General features: G+C 35.8%; 2 long non-coding RNA genes, 5 other non-coding genes and 3 pseudogenes across 7 annotated transcripts; all 10 read right to left on the bottom strand.

The window, feature by feature from the left end:
• Window positions 1-230: 230 nt before the first annotated feature.
• On the bottom strand, window positions 231-297 carry LOC127231232 (uncharacterized; annotated as a pseudogene).
• An 11,040-nt stretch (window positions 298-11,337) lies between these two features.
• LOC127231047 (uncharacterized) lies at window positions 11,338-16,223 on the bottom strand. The gene is made up of 6 exons (XR_007835253.1): window positions 16,147-16,223; window positions 15,403-15,476; window positions 13,813-13,863; window positions 13,069-13,149; window positions 12,417-12,493; window positions 11,338-11,848 (listed from the first exon to the last, which is right to left on the bottom strand). It is a non-coding gene; the product is annotated as an uncharacterized LOC127231047 (long non-coding RNA).
• LOC127231216 (small nucleolar RNA SNORD113/SNORD114 family) lies at window positions 13,485-13,556 on the bottom strand. Its single transcript, XR_007835263.1, has one exon. It is a non-coding gene; the product is annotated as a small nucleolar RNA SNORD113/SNORD114 family (small nucleolar RNA).
• On the bottom strand, window positions 15,801-15,871 carry LOC127231215 (small nucleolar RNA SNORD113/SNORD114 family). The gene has a single exon (XR_007835262.1). It is a non-coding gene; the product is annotated as a small nucleolar RNA SNORD113/SNORD114 family (small nucleolar RNA).
• Window positions 16,224-16,442: 219 nt separating the features above from the next.
• Window positions 16,443-16,513, bottom strand: LOC127231211 (small nucleolar RNA SNORD113/SNORD114 family). The gene has a single exon (XR_007835258.1). It is a non-coding gene; the product is annotated as a small nucleolar RNA SNORD113/SNORD114 family (small nucleolar RNA).
• A 3,086-nt stretch (window positions 16,514-19,599) lies between these two features.
• On the bottom strand, window positions 19,600-19,667 carry LOC127231226 (uncharacterized; annotated as a pseudogene).
• A 195-nt stretch (window positions 19,668-19,862) lies between these two features.
• On the bottom strand, window positions 19,863-21,977 carry LOC127231046 (uncharacterized). The gene is made up of 3 exons (XR_007835252.1): window positions 21,889-21,977; window positions 21,134-21,215; window positions 19,863-19,969 (listed from the first exon to the last, which is right to left on the bottom strand). It is a non-coding gene; the product is annotated as an uncharacterized LOC127231046 (long non-coding RNA).
• On the bottom strand, window positions 20,924-20,995 carry LOC127231214 (small nucleolar RNA SNORD113/SNORD114 family). The gene has a single exon (XR_007835261.1). It is a non-coding gene; the product is annotated as a small nucleolar RNA SNORD113/SNORD114 family (small nucleolar RNA).
• LOC127231233 (uncharacterized) lies at window positions 21,575-21,633 on the bottom strand (annotated as a pseudogene).
• Window positions 21,978-22,269: 292 nt separating the features above from the next.
• Window positions 22,270-22,341, bottom strand: LOC127231212 (small nucleolar RNA SNORD113/SNORD114 family). The gene has a single exon (XR_007835259.1). It is a non-coding gene; the product is annotated as a small nucleolar RNA SNORD113/SNORD114 family (small nucleolar RNA).
• Window positions 22,342-22,646: the final 305 nt, after the last annotated feature.

Genomic DNA, 22,646 nt, shown 5'->3' with positions numbered 1-22,646 from the left:
AATAAGACATCCTTTCCAAAAATACAGCAAAAAAAAAAAAAAAAAAAAAAAAAAAAAAGAACATTTAAGTATTGTTCATAATGAAGAGTAGGGATACAAACAACAAAAATGGCAACCACAAAAAAAAAAAAATGTATCATCTTTAGACCATCTATACTGAAAAGTACAGAGTACAACAGATGAAGAAAAATTTGCACATCCAATCACTGCTTATCAGCTTATCAATTGTTATGGACCTCGGAGACCTAGACACATGCCATTCATCGTCTGCAACTGACAGTTGTCATCACTTGTCCAGAAAAGGCCCAATATTCCTTCACTTATATTTCTAAGTTGTAAGTTGACAAGTCAATAAAGTCATTAATAACCTTTCTGAAAGACTGTTATTAGAAAAATCCAGTAAGAGCATAGCTGATGTAGTCCAGAATGATGCCCGGATGAATACATATCATCAGCGTATAATCCTTGGCATATCATATAGTAACCAGGATAATTATAAATTTTAATCTAAAATGTAAAATGGCTTCAGTTAGTTTTACATGACTACATAAAAAAATTTTAGAAATACCATGGATTTCTGATAAATAAACCACCCAACCTAAAAAATAGGAATTATAAATATTACTTACATCATGATCAAGGTTGCTGGCAGAGATGAACCATGAAGAATTTTACATTGAGAATCCCATTGGCTCACACAGGACTATAGAGAAAAGTAGATAAATGAACACATGATTAAAGAAAAATTGAGATATTCTCCCATTGACTCTTACCTTCTTTGTTTGGGAATGGTAATTCTCCACCTTCAGATGTTATGCCCCTTTAATAGAGCTCCTCATGTTGTAGTGAACCCAACTGTAAAATTATGTTCATTGCTCCTTCATAACTGACTTTGCTACTGTTAGGAATCCTACGGTATATATTTGACATACAGGATGTCTGATGTGTGACCCTTGTAAAAAGGTTGCATCACAAATGTTGAGAACAAGCGGTTTACAATCATTTATACATTCATTAACTTAAAAGTGTATAGCGTTGTTTGTATTCTCTTAAGAAAAGAGGTTTAAATTTCCCATATACTGATGATACCAGCTTTACCATATAACCTCTTAAATGCCTTTAACCAAAGAAGGTCTAGTAAGGGAGTCAGACATCTGAATAAGGATCTTGCTAGTTTCTTAACAAATCATAATGTTACAAGTCATGTATTTTTGTAGTTAGAAAGCATTTCATTAATTGAGTGATTGATGTTCTCATCTATCTAATTTTGACACAAAGGCCATGACCAAGAGCCTTGGACATTGCTAGGTCTGTCCTAAAGGCACCTTCTGAAGAGACAATGAACTCTATTTCATTTGCATTAGACTCGAGTGCAGGCTTATTTATTCACCAAACAAAGCTCATTTGACAAGAGAATCATCACTGGTTCATGTTTGCCTTTTTAATTATAACATTTCTATTTTTATTCTAAGCTATTAATTAAAGTGAATCAACAAACATGATTCATAAGCTCAGAATATGACCATGGGCACTTCTGACCTCTCTGTCTTTCCAAGGGGACCAAAGGCAACTACTCATTTTAAATCAAATTATTTATTGTCCTTCTGATGAAGATTCTCTCTCTTAAGTTTCTTATATTACTATGGCTTTTCATATACAAATATATATTTATAGATACATATTTATGAATATATTCTGGGAATTTCATGTGTTTACAATGTACTTTATTAACATCCAACACCCTGTTCCCTTTGGGATGACCCCTCTGTCTCTCACAACTTTATACCCTTATATAACATATGGAGTCTAAAATTAGTGCTGCCCAAATGTGTTTGAGTATAAATCCAACCACTGAAGCATGGTCAAGCCACTAGGCTATTAAGACCTTGTCAGATTCTATTTAGACACAAATTAATTTTTTTTAAAAAAATAATTGACATTGTGGATGGAGCAAAAGGCATTACTAAAAAGACAAATAATGCAGGCGCAGAAGGACAAGTAGTACATGAACTCATTCATGTTGCAAACTGACCTCAGGGAAGTTGGGAGTTGAATGTTAGTTACCAGAGACAGGAGGGTGACAGAGGTGGTAAAGTAGATGCAGGAGATGCTGAGTCACTCTTATATAGCTTAGGTCTGGTATATATATAGGAAGGTGACTTTAGGTGACAACTAGATTCCTTCTCTTTCTCTATTTCACACCAGTTTGGTGATAATTCATAGATTAAAAATAAATATAATAAAATGCAGACGCTTGAATGAAGATGTTAGTATGGAATTGCTTCCAGGGAGTTCAAATGTATTCTATAAAGTAAGGTAGGTGGTTCATACACAAAGGACACTGTGCTACAGAATAGCAGTCTAATGTTACCATAGGGACATTTCAGAGTCTCTGGTTAACTTTAATTCTTTATAGAAGTCAAAATAGTCATAGCATATTATTATTCACAATTTTCATAATTCTGAGTGTAACCATGGAGGTCTAGCCCTTTGAATGATGTGTACCCTGGCTCAGAGCATCAAGGCCCAGGACATCAAAGAAAAACAGCTCATTACAAAGATGGGCTAATTTATTTTAGTTTTGCTTATCATCCTTCCTCAGTTCCCTATTTAGGGAGTCATTATTTGGAGGCTCTTTATGCTACTTTCCTTGACCCAAATGTGGACTATTATCTATTAATTATGCTGTCCACCTCATCTCTAGCCCAAGAGGACATGAAAATACAAAAGGTATTGCTAGCCTGACAACCAAGCTCTCAAAGTAAAAGGATGGAAATAAGTGAAAATGTAAATGGAAAACAAATACATTCCATTTTACTGACACATTTATTTCAAATTGCGTACAAAGCTGGGGCCATTGTTCATTACCTGTGATTCGATGATACCATTGATCATCAGTGATGCAGGACAGCGTCTTGCTTTCTACTTTTTATAATTATAAACCCTATGATAAACAACCACTTCCACATAATGATAGTATTATTAATCTATACAGGGACTTTCTCTAACATGGACATATCTATTACATTAACCCACACAATATCCATATTTTCATCATGAAGAAAAATTTTCACACAATCTCTTTTCATACCATTGATACTCAGTTGGCCATCTGTCCAATTTTGAATATTGAGACAACTCCTCAGACCCACTGACTTGTAAACGTCAGTATTTACAAATTATATTAATAATATTTCTCTCCTCCATGATTTTACAAATTGGATAAACTTTTTGATGTTTCTTTATGTAACTAAAAGGGTAAATTTGGCTATTGACTTTTTCGTAATACTGATCAAAATTCATGAAACACAAAACTTCATCACTCAACACACTTACCCATACCCGGAATGGCAGCCTCCCACAATCCACTTCATGCCTAGTGAGCTTCAAGGAGCCTAAGCCACAGGAAAGGTGACCTTGCCTCCCTATGTGCTTTCAGACTAGAATAGACCTTCTCATCACATTATACACAATCATGTTTACTCTTTTCATTTGCTACTTTGTAACAATAAAATCAAACCTATAATGTGACACAAAGGCTGAGAGGCTGATCCCTGAATATTACTAAAATCTGTGTGCTCACCCCCACAGAGACAAACATGCAAATCCCTGCTTGCAACAGACCTCAGAAGGTTTTGGCGCTTTGGTCATAAAAATAGTAGGGAGGCAGTGCACCCCACATCCTGGGTCCTCCTCCCTTGTTCTTCCCTGTTCAATGTGTGTTTTCTTCCAATTTAGAGCATGAAACACCATCAGCTCTGTGATAAGGAGTATCACAATAAAAATACCATGCACAATAAAAATACATGCACTCTAAAGACACAAAAGCGGGCACAATGGGGGAAGGAAGGGGTCAAAGGGATAACACATACATGAAAATGTCAAACTGGAGCACACTACTATGCACAACTAATGTATGTTAAAGAGAAGGAGGAGGATAGAAAATTATGGGTTGTTGGGGGGGTGAGTTGGCCAACAGTAGATTACACATGGTCCAGTGGATGAACCCAACCTAGTAGGTGTATCTGGGAAGTACTATTTTGAGTATATGACTTAAAAAAATAGAAGTATCTTAAGGCATGAAATTGGGACAGACAGGCTTGTTTTTCTGGACATTGGTTGTATGTACAGCTACATTTTTTACCATTTGTTGTGAATGCATTTGAAAATCCAGCAAAGGAAACCATTGGCTGTTCTCTGGAACCCATCCATGCCATCGATGCTATCACATTGCCACCAGGGACTACTGGGTACATCACACTGAGCATGCACCACACATTAGTGTTTAATTTACTTTGGACACTTGTCTCTATGCATCATATTGTGCTGAGTATCGGAGCCATAGATCTCTCGTGCATAAATATGAAATAAATGGGGAAATTTAAAATGGAACAGTGAAGGGGAAAATCTTGATCTTTTTTAAACGGGAAGCTGTGGTAGCACAATGATTAGTTTATAATCCATGGAATTAAATGTACTCACACTTGGTACATGGCTAGCTCACTTTCCTTTCTTTAAATGGTCTTTTTAATTTGGATTATTTACGTAACATTTTCTAATTTGCTAAAGGTCAAAAACATATAAAATCGCAAGTACCTGTGACGGAGACACTGAGTCCTCACACATCTGTGTATAAGCTGGCTGCTGACGTGGGTCACAGGCTTATTCTATTTTTATCTACAGACAGCAGCGCTAGAGACACCAAATAACAAACCCTGTTCCAGTAAACAAGCTCAGAACGAGGCTGTACTTTAGCAGACTCATCTACCCTCATTCACAGCTCTTGTGTTTATTGATTTACTTATGACACATTAGCACTCAGGGACAAGCTAGCAGAGGACCCGAGCAAGTGTACTGAGTGTTCCTCTTGTCTAACAATAGACTGGTTTCCAATAAAGGTAATAGAAAAGATTTGTTTGGGATTTTATTTCTTTGGGTTCTGTTTTGGTTTCTAGTATGCTATAAAATGATGTGGAAAAATAAAGATTTAATAGCTGAATTGAGACTTGATTCCATTCACAACACTGGGCCATTTAGGTTTAGGTTTAGATTGCTTTTTTTTTTTTTTTTTGGTGGGGGAAGGGGATTTCGAGACAGGGTTTCCCAGTATAACAGTTCTGGCTGTCCTGGAACTTGCTTTGTAGCCCAGGCTGGCCTCAAACTCACAGAGATCCACCTGCCTCTGCCTCCCAAGTGCTGGGATTACAGGCGAGCGCCACCACCGCCCAGCTAGATTGTATATTCTAATAAGATGTATCGATAAACCATTAAACTGAACTCCACTCAGGCTAAAATAATTAGATTTTTATATATCATTAACAACAGCCCACTAAATCATTTGCAAATGGTCCCAGGAAGAGGACCACACTTCTTTCTGAAAACTCCATATCCTCCACATGGTAACACATCTTATGTCACCTCTCATAATTGTAATTATTGGGCCAAGACATTGAGATGTCTTTTTCCCATAAAAATCTCTATTTGTTTACTAATTGGTTTTTCACTTCTACAACACTATTAACTGTCTGTGAACCATAACTCTCATGGGAAACACAGATCCATAGTTATCCCTAAAATCAGCCTAGAGATTCATTTATGTCACTGAATGAATGTCATTATAGTACTAATTAATCAACTCATTAATCCATTAACAATGTTTCAGAGCAGTGTACAATTGCTTTGGCCTTCTTTGATTACAGTTGCTACTTACCAAACAGCAGGCATTAGATGTCTTAAACAGATTTCTTACTCATAGTGGTCCACTCTTGTATTCATAGGGGCGTGCAGCTTCTCAGAACAGTACACGGGTCTGTCCTGAGAAGCACAAAGCAGAGAAGGCAAAATCAACACTGAGATACCCACTCGATCTGAAGCACAAACAACAGCCTAGATTCTCTTGCAGACGAACCTCACTGCTGTGGATTTGTACTGAAGCAGTAGTAATCATCGAGCCCTATTCATGCAATTCCCTTTCCCGATCCACTTTTGCATTTTCATTGAACAAATTATTTGTTCGTTGATTCTATTGAAACTCGTGATTCAAAAAACTCAAGACAAATATATGTAAATCCCTCACTAATTCTACCTTTAGCTGGTGAACCCTGTACTGTTTATTATCAGTCATCACAGCCTTTCAAATACTATTGCTCCCTGACTGTAGAAGTTATCATATTTAATACATAATAAAGTAGAAACAATGTTTTAGAACAAGTACCCCGAATCAAAATGAGACCTTAATTACTCACAGGGGCCTGACATGTGATCTCCATTCCAACAGTGTGAAGCAATCAGGGTGTCCATTGTGAAGAGGGCAAAGAAAAGAATAGTTGTCCATTAATATTTTCTTTTCATTACTCTCACACCACAGAATAGTCCATTAATATGCAATATGTACTCATTTTCTAGCACTATGATAAATAAGCCTGTACCTGGCACAAGTCATTGACTGTTAACTATCCATACCCTCTCCAGCTGAAGACATAACACAGTAACTGTTGGCCATCCATTCCAATCATTATCGGTATTCTTACTATGCATTTAAACAAACAGTTCCATGACTTTCCCCTCCTCATTAATTCATGTGTTTGTTTATTCAACAACTGCAACTTTAAAAGAAGGCTAAGGGCCTAGTCACCAATATGCTTTCTGGGCCCCAGTGAACAGCCAATTATGAGGGACAAAGGGGCAACACTAATTAGACTGTGAGAGTTACTCTGTAAGTAAAGTAAACACAGGCTACTGGGAAGAAGATATGTGTAGGAGGCATAGGGTGAAGAGGAGGAAGGAGGTTGGAGGTGAATATGATCTAGATACATTGTATACAAGTATAAAATTATCAATAGATATATTTGAAATGTTATTCTTTTTTACATGGTGAGAATAAGGGCCTTTTATTGCTCCAAAATGAATTGTGAACCTTTCCTGACTCACATGGGACCAGTTCAACAATGGTTCTTGGTCATGACTTTCTTCATGGTCATTTACATGTGATTGCTATTTAATGTATTATTTATCGGATAAAATTCAAAACCAGACCTGTATGTGCTAATCACCCACAGAGTAACTTGTTCTCTTAAGACTCTTCTTTGATTAATCATCATACTACATATACTAATTAACCAATATAATGTTTGACCCCAATGCCACATGGGTCAGTAGGACATGATCCCCATGCTATGAATACATCAACTACTTTCTTACATTGATACAATGTATGTGCAAGAGCAAATTATCTAAGCCAAGAGCAGAAGTTTTACTACTACTCATGGTGGACCAAATGATCCTACACTCAGGGGGAAGGCGAGAAGAACAGAACACTAGAGAATACTCAAGCATTATGTATTCTGGGATGTGCAAAGCAAACAAAAATCACAGCGAGACCCCACTGCCCTTGATTGCCCACACAGGCCATTTCTACTGAGATGGGAAAACATTTGCTAATTTTCTGTAATGAATATTGGCACATCAGAATTTTCATTATTTTTTGTGTCTACCAATATTAAAGAAATAAGACACATGGACTGTGTATATTTCCTAGTAAAATTCACGGTTCAATGTATGTGCATATAATTACACCATGGTAATTGTGTGTTGGTCAATACCTATCCCTAGAAACAGTTAACAGACACAATTTAATGCACCGCGTAGCCAGACTGCGGCAATTCACACTCTTAAAACACATCAACATAACACACTGGCCTAACATTACCGTCACTGGTCCTAGCTGGGATCTCTTTATTCGCACTAATTTACATGTGTCTAATAAACAAGTAATTTAATTCAATAGTCCTAATTTTAAAACATCTGGTTCATGAATTCTAAGAGCAATAATTATTCTACATGCCTTTAGGATTGCCGCCATACTCATATCATGTAGTCTAATTATCATCAATGAATTTATAAGTGTAATATTTCATGCTACTTTCATATTTATCATTTTTAACAGTTGGCCTTGGGAACACTTCTTTATACTTTTAATAATGTAATTATTGATTCAAGACAAACTCACAAGGTCATGAACATTAATTCTCACTCACATTGGTCTTTGTGGCCTCCACCCACAAAGCAGACAGCATGGCAGACCTCCATTAGCTGCAAGGCGTCCTTCCTCAGAGAAAAAATAAAGAAGGTTAGAAAGACTAACCCCAAAAGGACCTCTTTCATACTCTTCACTAATTAATTCATTTGGCTGTTAATTGAAATTTTTGTGGCATAAACACGTATATCAAAATGACCATCTTTGTGTATGACTCCATTTGTGAGAATGTTATTAACACTAAGCATTATTTTTGAGCACACTGCCCTTATGATCCTTAATAAAGAACCCAGGCCTTTGACTCAAGCTTTTTCATTAAAAAAAAAATCAATATACACAGTTTATATTAATGTTTCGTGCATCCTTGAACATATTCATAGGAAAACAAGGCCTTGATTTATTTACTTGTATACATGTTTGCTTGTCTACAAGCAATTTACACAGATAAAAAGATGTGTGTAAAAAGGTCCTGTAGTTGTGAGATGGTACAGTGGACAGAGGTACCTGCCACCAAGTCAGATGAACAATCTCTGGGATCCACATGGGGAAGGAGAATTGAGTCCCATAAGTTCTCTGATCTCCACAAGTATATGTCACGACCTTCTGAAGACAGACAAATGTACCAACAAGATTTTTGTGTACCTCTAACACTCCTCCACAGGGACATTAAGAAGACAGAAATAGAGCAAGCTCTTATCTGTCTTGGGCCTCAGTTTCCAATAGGCCCAGACAAAGGCAGAGCCCTAGACCACTGAATCACCACCACTAGACTTGGAATGAGCCCATCTACATTCTCATCTCACTGATTATTGGTTGACACATTGGTTTACTAGTAATAAGGACATCACCTCTAAACCCTTGCCATTTGTTGTTGGAATAAGACCCCCTGCGTGAAGTATCCTTACAGTCACCAATATCAAAGGATCAAGGGATTTCATACAACTTCTAGTCATCCCTTGAGCCACGCTCTATTTCATGCTTATTTTACATGTTACAATGAGTAAACTTAAGAGAAAAGAAAAAAACAATACCTTTGTTAAAGTGGACAGCTATCCAAAAAGGCAATGGTAGAGACCAGAAACCTCCAGAACACAGACGCTGGTTCACAGGTCAGCCAGGATGTCAAAAGCAAAACAGAGAAAAAGGAGACGTTCATTCATCAAGTTACTTATGTGTATGTGAACTTGAAATGATATATTTTCTCTTATAGTGTACATTTATCTCTGTACACTACAAGAATATCACTATACAAAAACAATCCAGGCTCCCTTAATGTTCTCAGCATCCATAAGTAAGAGCCCTTTAAGCACAAGTGATACATTTGTTCCGGTCTTTACTGGACCTGAGAACTCCAGACAGTATACCCACGGTGGAACTCATTTCCACTTATTCTCATCTAGTGTGATGATTAACTGCTTCGTAAATTTCTAACAGCAATACAACAAATATCTATTAATTATAAAAACTCAGTTTTTTTTAAAGCCTTGATTTTTTTTTTCATATACTTTGGGGGAGGGGACACGCTAATTTGAGTGCATATTCATGTTAACTCTTCTTGCTGCTGGACGGCTTACACTAAGAGTAGGCCCAGACACATTTCCATTTTTCTTTACTGTTTACAGTGAGTAATTGGATTTTCTTAAATGTGGGACTTGTAGCCCAGTATAGCCACAACCTCACTAAAGTGAAGCAGACACTGATAAAATTGACACATTTCCTCCATTAACCCTGCGATCTTTGAGTCACTGTTCAAACACTTGGGTGAATCTGATTTTGCTTAATGTATATTTCATAGTCTATTAAGAAGAACAAGGCAGCATTGAACTTCCACTAACCTAATGTGAGAATACCAGCCATAACTTGGAATCTCTGCTATTACTGTTAGCCATAAGAAAGAGCTCCGGACACTTCTCCTTTGGCCAATTATCACTATTTATTAGCATTAATACTTTTAATAGTGTTCTTTCCCAATTTGTACTAATTATATGATCCTAGAAACCCCTTCATCTTTACTTATTTATAATTGTACATTGATTCTTTATACTTTTAAATTATTCACAATAAAAAAATAATACCTCTTCAACACGTCCAACCAAGTGTTTTGATTGTACATCCTCTTATTGATTTCATGACTGCAAAATAATCAAAACTTGTGAAATACAAATTCAGAGAAGACTCTTATGACATCGTGTATCTCTCTATAGCATTTGCTCAGGAGGGAGCAGAAGTTATAATTACTTTTCTCTGGGGCTTCAATGGTCCAGATTCATTTCCCCACCTATGACTCAACACCAGCAGTTATCCAGCAGTTATATTGATCCAGGTTTCTGACTACTTCATTTCTTATTATCCAGCCTTGTTTACCAATTAACTCACTAGCTGCCTGTGAATGATCAGACGTTAACAGACTAATACCCTTTAAACATGAACACACCTAGGCTGGTTCTTCATCTATCTAGGAAATCATTTACTGCAAGGCACTATAACTCACTTGGGACCCATCAAGGTTTCATTTAGGGACTGACCAATGTAATATTGCATATCAATTCTATATTGGCAATGGCTACTTTTCTTCAATTATATTTAATATATTTCATATACATTAAAACTTATATATCACATACTACTTATATGTACATTAAAACTCAAACAGTCTCTATGTTCCCACCCTATAGAGCTACTCACATATCAATGGCTATAGGCAAACTCCAAACTCAGTCCTTTCCAAATGTGTTCTTTTCAGAAAACAAGGTAGAATACTTCATTATATACCCCTATCTCTCTCAAGTCTTTGCATCCATGTCTAATGTAAATATTCACTCTTCGATATTTATATTTTCTGGATAGAACACAAAACAGTGTGTTTGACAGATGACCAATTTCACTTTTGGTACTGAGGATAGAACAGGGTCTGTGGGTACAAGTCACCGCTGTACCACAGACTGCAAGCTATCTCATGCAGATTGAGACACACATGTACACTCGCAACTGTTTAGCCCCAAACACCACATACTCATGTGTTTAGGTGAAATCCACCCCCATTCCACATGAACTTCACATTCTCAACACCTTTTATCTCACAATGTACTATACAATTCACTAAGGATCCACTAACTCATATTCTTTATATTTCCACGGAACCTTCCACTCACTTTCAATAACTCTACTTCACACTGTTTTAGTGATAGAGTAAAGACATTTATTGAAACCATACTTTTTCATACATTACATTTGTATTAGTTTCCCCCCCAACACCTCCCATATCCTCCCCATTTACATACCCACCCTAACCCAACTCATTCATTCTCTCAGTAGAATGAATAATCACCAGAAACTGTTATAGAGAGTAAGACACATGCATTACCACACATAGAAAATTCACAAAAAAGAAATCAGGAACCACAATATACAAGCAAAATGTCAGTAGGTTAAAAGTCACTACCCAGACAAAGCATTGTATGCCACAAAAGCTTCCAAGAATGTCATCGAGTTCATATTGTGTTGGCATGCGCATAGTGTATCATCTTAAAGGGTGTTTATATGTCCAGTGAGAGTCCATCGGAGAAAGAGTTTCCTTTGAAAGAGTTTATGAATTGGACACAGCTTCCAGATTAGGGATATGGGGTTATATACACTTCCCCTCAGAGCGCTGGGGCCCCGTTGTAGGCTCTGGGCATGTAGCAAAAGTCTATGAGTTCATTCATATTTGCATCAGTCCTGCTGTGTCTAGAAGGGCTTGAATCCTTGGTGTCTTCCATTCTCACCGGTTCTTACAACTTTTTCCTCCTCCTCTTCCATAGGCTTCCCTGATCCCTGAAGGGAGGGATGCGATGGAGACATCTCAGTTAGAACTGAGTGTTCCAACATTAGAAGGAATATTTTCAAAAATAGCATGTTCAGGTAAATAAGACATTGCTACCACTGACCTAGCAACTTTGTCTCTATGTTATCCTGTCCTGGTTTCAGTGTTTTGAATTTATTGTGTTAGATTGTCTCCCTTGATGGCATTTTCATGGAATGCTTTGCTTGTGTTTGACCCTTTTCTAATGTTAATACATAACATTATAACAATAGAATGAAAACACATGAACACTAGCCTTGTACCTATAAACCATCTCACCACAGGAGTGTTGCCAACAGAGGTGGTAACTCAAGTTTGCTTAGATTTGGACTTTTGAGTCCAAAAAAATCTGGTATTCATCATGTATAAATTATAGGCATTTTTTTTAATTGTTTCAGGTCAAATCTTGTACAATATTGCATATGAACAGCTATTTATGGTTTCCTTTTCCTGATCATTGTAAGCACATCACATCTATACGTGAAAAATCTTCTGGAAAACATTTAAAAGTTCAAAGATGAAGCTATAATTATTACTCACGATTGTAGCTGTAACCCTGATGGCACAGGCAACCTTAGAGCTCAGGACCAGGCAGCAGACATCCATTGTTGGGCTTTCTGAAAAGACAGAAAAGAAAGTACTGAGATGTTGTTTGGCTCATATAATTACCTTCCAGTGATCCAGTCAAGTTTCCTTTCTCTTCAGAAACAGAATACCTTTGAATTTTCTATTATCTCAAAATAAGAACATAGGCCATTATTTCTATAATCCATGTCATCAGACAAAAGCAATATATTGGGAACCACGAATAAGGATGTAATGTGTCCTCTATTTCCACATCTGTGAAGAGGACCACTTCTAAGAGTCAATGTTGACCTTAGACTTCCATAACGGTAATTATGACATCTGATTCACAGTTGACCCAAGATAGGTGCTTTCTTTTTCCATTAATTGTAGCATTTGTTTGTTAATCTGTGAATGAGGGAAGACACCTCCTTCAGCCATCTATAGTATCATGCACTACTTTAAGGAGATCTCTCCATTTTGCAAGTATTAATTAAATGGCACAATGTTTGATGGCCACGATAATTTCTCAGTCAGTTATAGTTGGCTTTAGTATATTCTGAATGCTTTTATGAATAGCTTGATGAACCCCTGCAAACAAAAATTCAAGGGATTTTACCATACTCACTCTGATCTCTGTGTTCCTGATACATAAGTTAACTGTGGTCTCGAGGGCCGGAAAAGGAACATCACTCAGGGAGCCTCAATGCTGACAGAATACAGAAGAAAAAATTGCAAAAAAGAAAAAAGAAAAAAAGAAAAAGAAAAAAAAAGAATAAGAAAAGAAAACCATATATTATGAATTTATTCTTTCATTTTTTAAGTCACTTGTGTGGGAGCTAAATTGGCATAGCTTCATTTATGTGATAATAATGAATATTCAAGCCCCAAACAAAACAAGAATCCAACAGTGCAGTGTTCCTAGCTAGCAATACCACTTACTAATATTTCTTGACTGGAATGATTGTCATCCTGAACAATGCTGAGCAAGATACCTAACAACTACTTCTAGAATCGGGACATCCAGACTAGATGCCTTAAGGTGTGGAACTCAGACTTCCAGACCTGTTGTCATGATCCACGGCTCATACCCAACAAGATGTCATCACTGATCCAACCTTGGCCTCTAGTTTCTCTGGTGAATTGATAGCACTGTTATTCATCCACTAGTGAAAATTATGAATCTTGAAATCCAGCTATATGTGGGCTGCTTTATGCCTTTACATCAATATTAATATAAAAATGTTAGTTATGAAAGTATTCCACAGCCACATCATACTACTTCTCACTGGGCCATTGGGGCACTGGATTCTATGTAATGGCTTTAAGAAAAGAGGAAAGAATTGAAATCAAGACAAGAACTTTGACTCACATTGCTCCCTATGCTCCATGCACCAGATGACCAGGGGTGAAGGCATCTATTCTAAGAGTACAAAATAAAACAGAATATAATGATTTCTTCTTACATCTACATTCAAAAAAGAGCAACTCAAAAATAACTAGGTGGTATATTTGAAGATTTCTGAGTTATTTTGAAATTTACTGATCTTTTATTGATATACTATGATTCCCAATTGTGTGTTTTTATGTTTTTGAGTGTATGTTTGTATCTGAGTGTGAATGGGCTTCACATGGTTTGTGTGTGTGTGTGTGTGTGTGTGTGTGTGCGCGCGCGCGCGTATTGGCTTTGTTCTATTTGTTGGTTTGGATTTGTTCTATTTGTCCACTTTTTTGTTGTTATTTACTTGTTTATATTCGAGAGAGAGAGAGAGAGAAAAACAAGAGATAGAGGTGGGTGGGTGTGGAGGAGGGAGGACCTTTGAAGAGATAATGGAGGGGATATCATGATCAGAATACTATATTGTATTGGATACAGTATGTATCCAAGGCTAAAAAATAAAAACAACAAAAGGGGAATAGTTCCCCAGTGTTATCACTCAAAATGATAAAATGTGTTATCATTCTCAGAGATCACTGGAACTATCTTGGAGCCATTTTTCTCTTAATGACTTTCCATTATCTTAAATATTATTGTTTTGTCTTGCTGTAGCAAGCCCAAACTGGCTTTGAAATCACAGTGTTTTGGGCTCAGCTTTTAGAACAGGGATTCCTCAAAATCATACCCCCTGCTGTTTTTACTTCCTTTATCTCATCTTATTAATCATGTAAGAACAAACAAAATATAAGTACATTTCTTTTGGAAAAAATACATAAAATTGAACATAGAGTTTGTACTAAAAGAATTTATGGTTATTATTTGCCATATTAACCAAGATGTAAAACCATGATCTTTTTATGCATTAATAAAATACATTGGTTTTAAATTCATTAACATCGTTCTTATAAGTGGGAAATACTTCTCAATCTAACTTTAATCATGAATAAATCTTGTAATGACTTAGTAATTGATCCAATTATAAAAACCATAAAGAACAGTACTGTGGATGAAAAACAGGAACCTTGACCATGACTTACTTTATCCCTAGATTCAGAGGTGAGTACACAGAGCATAATGTGGACCTCAGAATTCCAGATATGTGCCCAGGATCCCACACAGGTTTAAAGAATAATCAAGGATCTTGTGCTTAGATTTGTCACTCACTACTATCTCAATAGTACTAATGATCAATTGATTGTTTAATAAATGTAAAAGGAGGACTGATATTGGATCAGTGATGGCTGCTCTACCCAGAAAACAAGTGATAACAATACAGAGAAAAGACTTGATGGGTGGCTCAGAATAACAAAAAATATAAGGTAGAATCTAAACTATACATCAGGCATATCCAAAAATATTTTGCTATATTGAATATTGCTTTTGATATAAAGGCTTAATGTGATTTTATTGTTTCACCCACATGCCATGTTAACCATTAGGCCATATTTGCTCCTCTCACATGACAAGCAATGATACAATAAAAGGGCTAGTATTTAAAAGTAACCCAGAAGGAAACATACTCACACAGCATTTATCATGTGAACAGAGAGTCTCATGACAAAGGAAGAATGTGGAACTCAGCTTGGGGGTATTCATTTCTGAGAATATAAAGCAAAAGAGATCATAAAAAGATTGAAATTCTACTTACTTGTTCATGTCCCTTTCTTTTTATCATCTAAATGAGTGCTACATGACTATACATTCTTTCTTGATAAAATAAAGGGCATGACTTTACTAAGAACATGGCACATAATTTAATTGAATGTGCCATTTATACTCATTTCTGAAAGGACTACTATGTTTGGTATACAATTTTAGCACCCTCCCTGTAGAAGGAGAACTGTAAACTGTATTTATATTTTAAGTCATTTTAAAGTAGGTCAGCCCCAAAGATCATGGGTATATACTACAAATTTTATGATGTGGACCTCAGACTCCCAGACCTGTATTCATGATCCACGATCATACGGCACCAGTGATCATCACAGATCCAACATCAGCCCTCCTCTTCTCGACTAATAGCTGCAAGTTTGAGAAACTGATTGTCTGAACTTTTGAGATAATTACAAAGATCTAAGGACAAAATCTTGAGTATATGTCAGCGTTCTACAGAATTATTGTCACAAATTCCTGAATTTTCAAAACTGTGTGGTTCTATATTAATCCTTTATCAACAGCTGCTCTTCCCATGTGATAAGTAGTTCTTATCAATACCAGGAAGAGCCTTCAAAAGCAACCCATCAATATTAGAATACTGACAATACTCACACAGAGTCTATATTACAAATATACAGTGCTCATCATGAAGCTCGGGACCAATGGATAATGTGGGATTCACATTGAGGGCATCTGTTCTGAGAGTAAAAAGCAAAAGGCATATTAAAAACATTAAATTGTACTTACTCATCCATGCATTCTGTATTTTTGTGTTACTCCTCTCAAATTTCTAACTTTACTTATCCTTCACAGATGAAAAAGCAAATGGCCATGGTTCAGACCCAACAAGAACACAGACCTTCAGATGAACTGAAAGCATCATGGCTATACTCTAGGTAACTTTGGATGTGGACCTCAGACTCCCAGACATGTACTCATGATCCACGATCATATGCCACCATTGGTCATCATTGATCCAACATCAGCCCTCCCCTTTATCATTAATTTATGTGTGTTTATTGGGAAATTGTTTAGGACTACAATAAAGATAATTATGAAACACAAATGTCTAAGGACACAATCACTGTATACACAGTGTTCTATAATGTCTCTTTTGAACAATTTTAAAATTATGTGTATATTGTGCAACACGTTGTCAATAGCTGTTCTTTGCAGATGATAGTCTTGCTCAATACAGAGAGCAGCCTTTCAAAGAAACCCAAATCAATACAAAGATAAAGACTATACTCACACTGTGACAATATGATGAAGAGAAAGAGTGGATCAAAGCTCATGACCAAGGGAGAGTATAAAATCACCATAATGACATCCATTCTGAGAAAAGCAAAGGAGATCATAGAAAAAGTGGCAGTCCATTAAGCTACCCATGTAGCCTCCCTCTCTACTGGACATCAAAGTATTTATGGCATTATGATGTACTTTCCCAGAGAAAACAGACATTGAGCTGACTCTTACAATTCAAAGGGCATTTCCTGTACTTTTACTTAGTTGTCTGCTCTGAATGAACTGTGTTTGGTATATATTAGTATTCCTAATGTTGAGGAACTCCTTAATTGGAAAATTAACAATCTATTTTTATTTAGGAAATTATAAAGTAGACTATTATATCTCCTGTCAGCATCATGACATCCAAAACTGTGGTCATAATACATATAGCATATACCACCATTTGTCATCATCGATCGCTAACCAGCTCTATGCTTTGCTATTAATTTAGGCACATTTATTGGGCAAAGAATTGCTGTACTATCAAGACAATTATGATTCACAAAATTCTAAGGATCAGACCCTTGAAAATATCTAAGAGTTCCACGAAATCTTTCTTGTGTACCCATTTTATTACATGAATTATAGCCCGTTTAATTGTACAAAAATATGTTAAATATTATTTTTCACACATACCATATTTACCCTTTGGTCTTAACCCTTAACAGATAATAAGGAACAGAAATTCTAATCAATCAAAACCAATGAGAACCCTGACACTACTCACACTGTGTCTATATGATAAACTCAACATGCTAACCACAAAGCTCAGGCCCAAAGCAGAATGTGTAAATCATCTTGAGGGTATCTATTTGAAGACTACCTAGAAGAACTTGGTATAAAGAAGATGGACACTGTGTTTACTGATTCATGCATTCTGTCTGCTTATCTTTCTCTTTTCATCTGAAGACTCATCAAAGTGTGTGCTATACCACTGTGTTGTTCTTTAGGAAAATAAGAGAGCACTGCACAGAAGCCACCAGGAACACTGGTTGTAATTTTAGATTATATGGCATTGCAAAAACATGCTGTCAGAATAAACTACTTTATTTTTGTATAAATAATTAGAACTCTTGCTGTGGAGTTATGACTTAATTAGTATAGACTAACAAAGGCATTTTTGTTCTAATTATAAAAGCAGAAAGTCATTCATATCTGCATGACGGCCATGGTTATATGCTATTTTATGATGTGGACCTCAGACCAGTGGTCATCACAGATACAACATCAGCCCTCCTTTTCTTTATTAATGGCTTGATGCATAGTGAACAACTGATCACTTGTGATACTGAAATAATTATAATTAACAAAAATAGTATAATATAGAGTTTTATAAGCCATTAGCCCTGTGGAATATCTTTCCTTCTGAATTATTAATCTGGAAAATTTGTCATAAACATTCACGGTACCAAGAAGCCAAGAAAAAAATTCAACAATACTATCATCAGGCCCAAAAAAAAAAAAAAAAAAAAACAAAAACAAAAAAAAACAAAAACAAAAACAAAAAAAGAGAGAATACATCAATTGTACTTGAAATGTATTTTCAGTATTCTTCTCAATTTTAGAAAATGGCTTCCAATTTTTATTGATATTTTATCTAACTGTAAAGTATACTTTACAGTAGTATCATCTGTCACTAAGATAATGGGTAAAAACGTGCTCTTTTATGATGAGGGACTCAGTGGTCATCACAGACCCAGCATCAGGTCTTCCCTTTCTCAATTAATTTATGCATGTTTGTTGAGAAATTGGCCACTAGTATTTTTGAGATATTATGAATTATAGAAATTGCAGGATCAGATCCATGACTTTTACTTGAAAGCTCCTCAGATTATATAGATGTAATGATCTAATTTCATTGCACATTCTTAATCTGACAATCATATGTTAAGCATAGTGCTTCCCTTTGGTCACAGATGCTCTCCCAGGACATAAAAGTTTATAAGTACAGGAACAGTAAACAGTAATTGAAAGCAACACAAAGTAATACAAGAAAACTGAATGTACTCACAGTGTGTCAACATTGTGAACCCAAAGAGATAATGATGAAGATCACAATGATGTATAAGTCATCTTTGGGGACAAGTCTATCCTGAGAGTACAAAGCAGAAGAGAATATAAAAAGATTGACATTCTGTTCACCCATCCATATACTCTGTTACTGGCTTAACCCATCTCTTATCACTCATATGATTATGTGTGACATTGAGGTGAGTTCTTCATGAGTGAGAAATTGGGCAGAGCTGTCACCCTAACAAGAACATAGACTATAGCTTTAATTCATGTGGTATCCTCAGACATACTGTATGAATAAACTATTATATTCAGTATACCTAATTAGAACTCTTATTATGAACCCTCAACCCTACAGAAAAGAACTACATGCAACTAAACAATTTTCAGATTGGAAGAAACAGTTTTCTTCAGGAAGAGCACACCAATTGGGCATCCAGTACTAAACAGTCAGCAATGAAAATATACAGGAATAATGGCATACAAACTGAGCAGATTGTATTAAGGAATACATGTGTGTGTGTGTGTGATTTTATATGTGTATATGTATGTATATGTATGTATCAGTATGAATGTAAGACCAAGTAGGAATGTATGGGAAGATTGACAGGGAAGAGAGATGGGAAAAAATGATAGAACCATACAATAACTTGAAGAAATTGTAAGTACCTTAACAACTTTATTCCTATTTTCATCAAGTGTAAGAGTGGATTTTCATATAATTCTGCCACTAAAGTCGTGGGTTTAATTTAAATAATTTGTGATGTGGACCTCAGACACAGATTTGTAGTCACGGTCCGACTCATAAGCTACCCACGGTCATCATTGATCCAACATCATCCCTACTCTTCTCTATTAATTTCTATGTGTTTGTTTAATAAATTAAATAATCATCTATCACAAATAGCTAAGGCAAGATCCCGGAATATACTTCAGGACTTTTCAGGATCTTTTGCAGGATAGAAAACTTGTAAACATTTTCACCCATATGCCATACTAATAATTTGGTCATGATGGCACACCAAGAAATTAATATTGACTATACTCACACTGTATCTATCCTAAGAACACAAATGGCAGATGAAGACGCTCATAACCAAGGGAGAATGTGTAAATCAGCTTAGGGGTATCTGTCCTGGGAGAATAAGACAAAAAAGAATACAGAAAGATTGATATTCTGACTACAATCCAATGCAAGCTATCCATTAGCATTGTCCTTCTCTATTTATCCCTATGCAGCACACTATGATGTGTTCCTGAGAAAAAAAATGGCCAAGGCTCTGAAGTAACAAAGGACATTGTCTAAAACTTTTGTTCACCTTGCATCCTCAAACATCATGTCTGAATGAACTATTATGATAAACTTATTATTTTTTATGGTGTGAAGTTGATTTCCAGAATTATAGTCATGACACATGACTATGTACAAGCAATGGTCATCATCAATCCCACATCACCCTTATGCATTTATACATATTTAGTAAGGAAAATCATCATACTATTAAGATTACAATGAAACAATAAACCCAAGGACAAAATTCTTAAATATGCTTCAGTGTCCTTCATCAACCTTTCAAATCATGAGCTAGCATTTTGCTACATATTATTAATTTGAAAAAATTATTAAATGATGTATTTTGCACACATGTCATATTGACCTTTCGGCTATGGCTGGACGTCTCAGATACTAAGTTGTTCTTTAGCAATTCAGTGAACTACCATTAAAAGCAACATGAACTAGCATAATACATTGTCTATACTCACACTGTGTGTATTTTATAAACTCAACAAACTTATTACAAAGCTCACTATCAGCTTGGGAGTCTACATTGTGAGAATATAAAGCAGAGATTGTAAAAGATTACTATTGTTACTCATCTACACTTGGTCCCTTCATGTCTCTAACGCTCCCTTGTCACTTATCAACATATATACATGCTATTATAATGTGTTCTTGAAAAATAAACAGTAGATATGCCTGTGACCCCATCACTAATATTACCTATGATTTCACTTCATGTGGCACCCTCAGTAACAGAATCCCTCATATTTCCACCAGATAATGGCTATAAACTAGATAATTTATGATGTGAATCTCAGACTTCCAGACCTATAGTCATGATCCACGGCTCATACAGCACCAGCGGTCATCATGGATTCAACATCAGCCTTTCGTGCTTCAATTAACATCTACATGCTTATTGAGCAATTCTCTATAAGAACTTTCTTACATCAAATCTCGTTCATAAGTAAGTTTTTAACAGATACCAACAAAAACACTTGAAAACTGACTACTCACACAATATACTCTGAACACGAAGAACAAATCATGAAGTTCACAAGCAAGAAAGAATGGGTATATCTGGTTGGAAGCACCAATTCTGAGTACAAAGCAAAAGATAATTAAAAGATTGACATTCTCTTAACTCATCTAATGCCCTCTGCCTTTCTGTATCATCCTTCTCTTGCTACCAATCACATATTGTCATGTGTTTCTTGTTAGAAAATCGACATGGTTATGACCCTACTAAGAATGTTTCCCTTGGTTTCATGAGATATGATAATAAGCAAGTTTGAATTAAAAAAAGTTTCATGTATATTTTAATATGCCCATTGTCAAATTGAATCTAGTCAAAATTACATTGGCTATATTTGAGTTTACATTTTATATAATTTTAAAAACAGACAATTACTAAGATCTGTCACAAAGATCACGGGTAGAGGCTAACTATCATATGGTATAGACCTCAGACTCCCAGACCGCTAATCATGATACATGACTCATACGACACAGATCTAACATCAGACATGCTCATCTGATAGTATCACTATTGAGTTAATTATGAATCACAAAAATCGAAAGACAAAATGACTGAGTATATTCTAGGGTCATTTGTTACACTGAGAAAGGTCTGAATTGGGCAATGTTTATGAAACACTGTGTTTTATCTGCTTATGATGTTGGCCTTGGTTGCTCTTCAAAAGGGGAAGCATTTAATGAATTCAGTCTGTAAAAGTAATCCAAACCAATAACTGGACAAGGACTATACTCACTCAGTATTTATGCTCTGAATATAAGTTTCACATCACAAAGCTCACAAGAAGAATGTAGCAAGTCAGCTTTGGGGTTTCCATCCTGAGAGTACAGAGCAGAAGAGAATATACAATTGATATTGTTTAATTACCCATGCATTATGTTATCCCTATTTTGTTATTACTTATATACTGGCTAAGTGTTGTATTAGGTGTTCTTCCTAAGCAATCAAACTGTCACAGTTCTGGCTTTACCATGAATATTCCCAATAATGTTATCCTAAATCAAGTATCCAAATGAACTTGCTATGATTTTGGATATTGACTTAATTCATTTATATTACAAATGTATACTATTTTTATCTTCTGTTACTAATAGGATGTTATCTGCTGTTTCATGATGTGGACCTCAGACTCCCAGACCTGTAGTCATGATCCACGAATCATATAGCACCAGAGGTCATCACAGATCCAACATCATCCCTCTCCTCTATTAATCTGCACACTTTCATTGAGTAATTGATCACTAGTACTATTGAAATAATTATGAATCACTAAAATCTATGATAAGATTCTTGAGCATACTTAAGAGCTCCTCGGGATATTTCAATCTTGAGTATCTATTTTATTATAAATTCTTAATTTGACAAAATATTATTAAACACTATGTTCATGCACATTGCATATTAATCTTTTAGTAATGGGTGCTCATCTCAAATGATAAGCAGTCTTCATCAATACAGGAAGAGTATTCCAGAATACACAAAATCAACATGAGG

This window comes from Phodopus roborovskii, unplaced genomic scaffold (genome assembly GCF_943737965.1).
Source record: "Phodopus roborovskii unplaced genomic scaffold, PHOROB, whole genome shotgun sequence".
Lineage (NCBI taxonomy): Eukaryota > Metazoa > Chordata > Mammalia > Rodentia > Cricetidae > Phodopus > Phodopus roborovskii.
The sequence above is the reverse complement of the archived record's forward strand: the minus strand, read 5'-3'. Positions and strand labels throughout refer to the sequence as shown.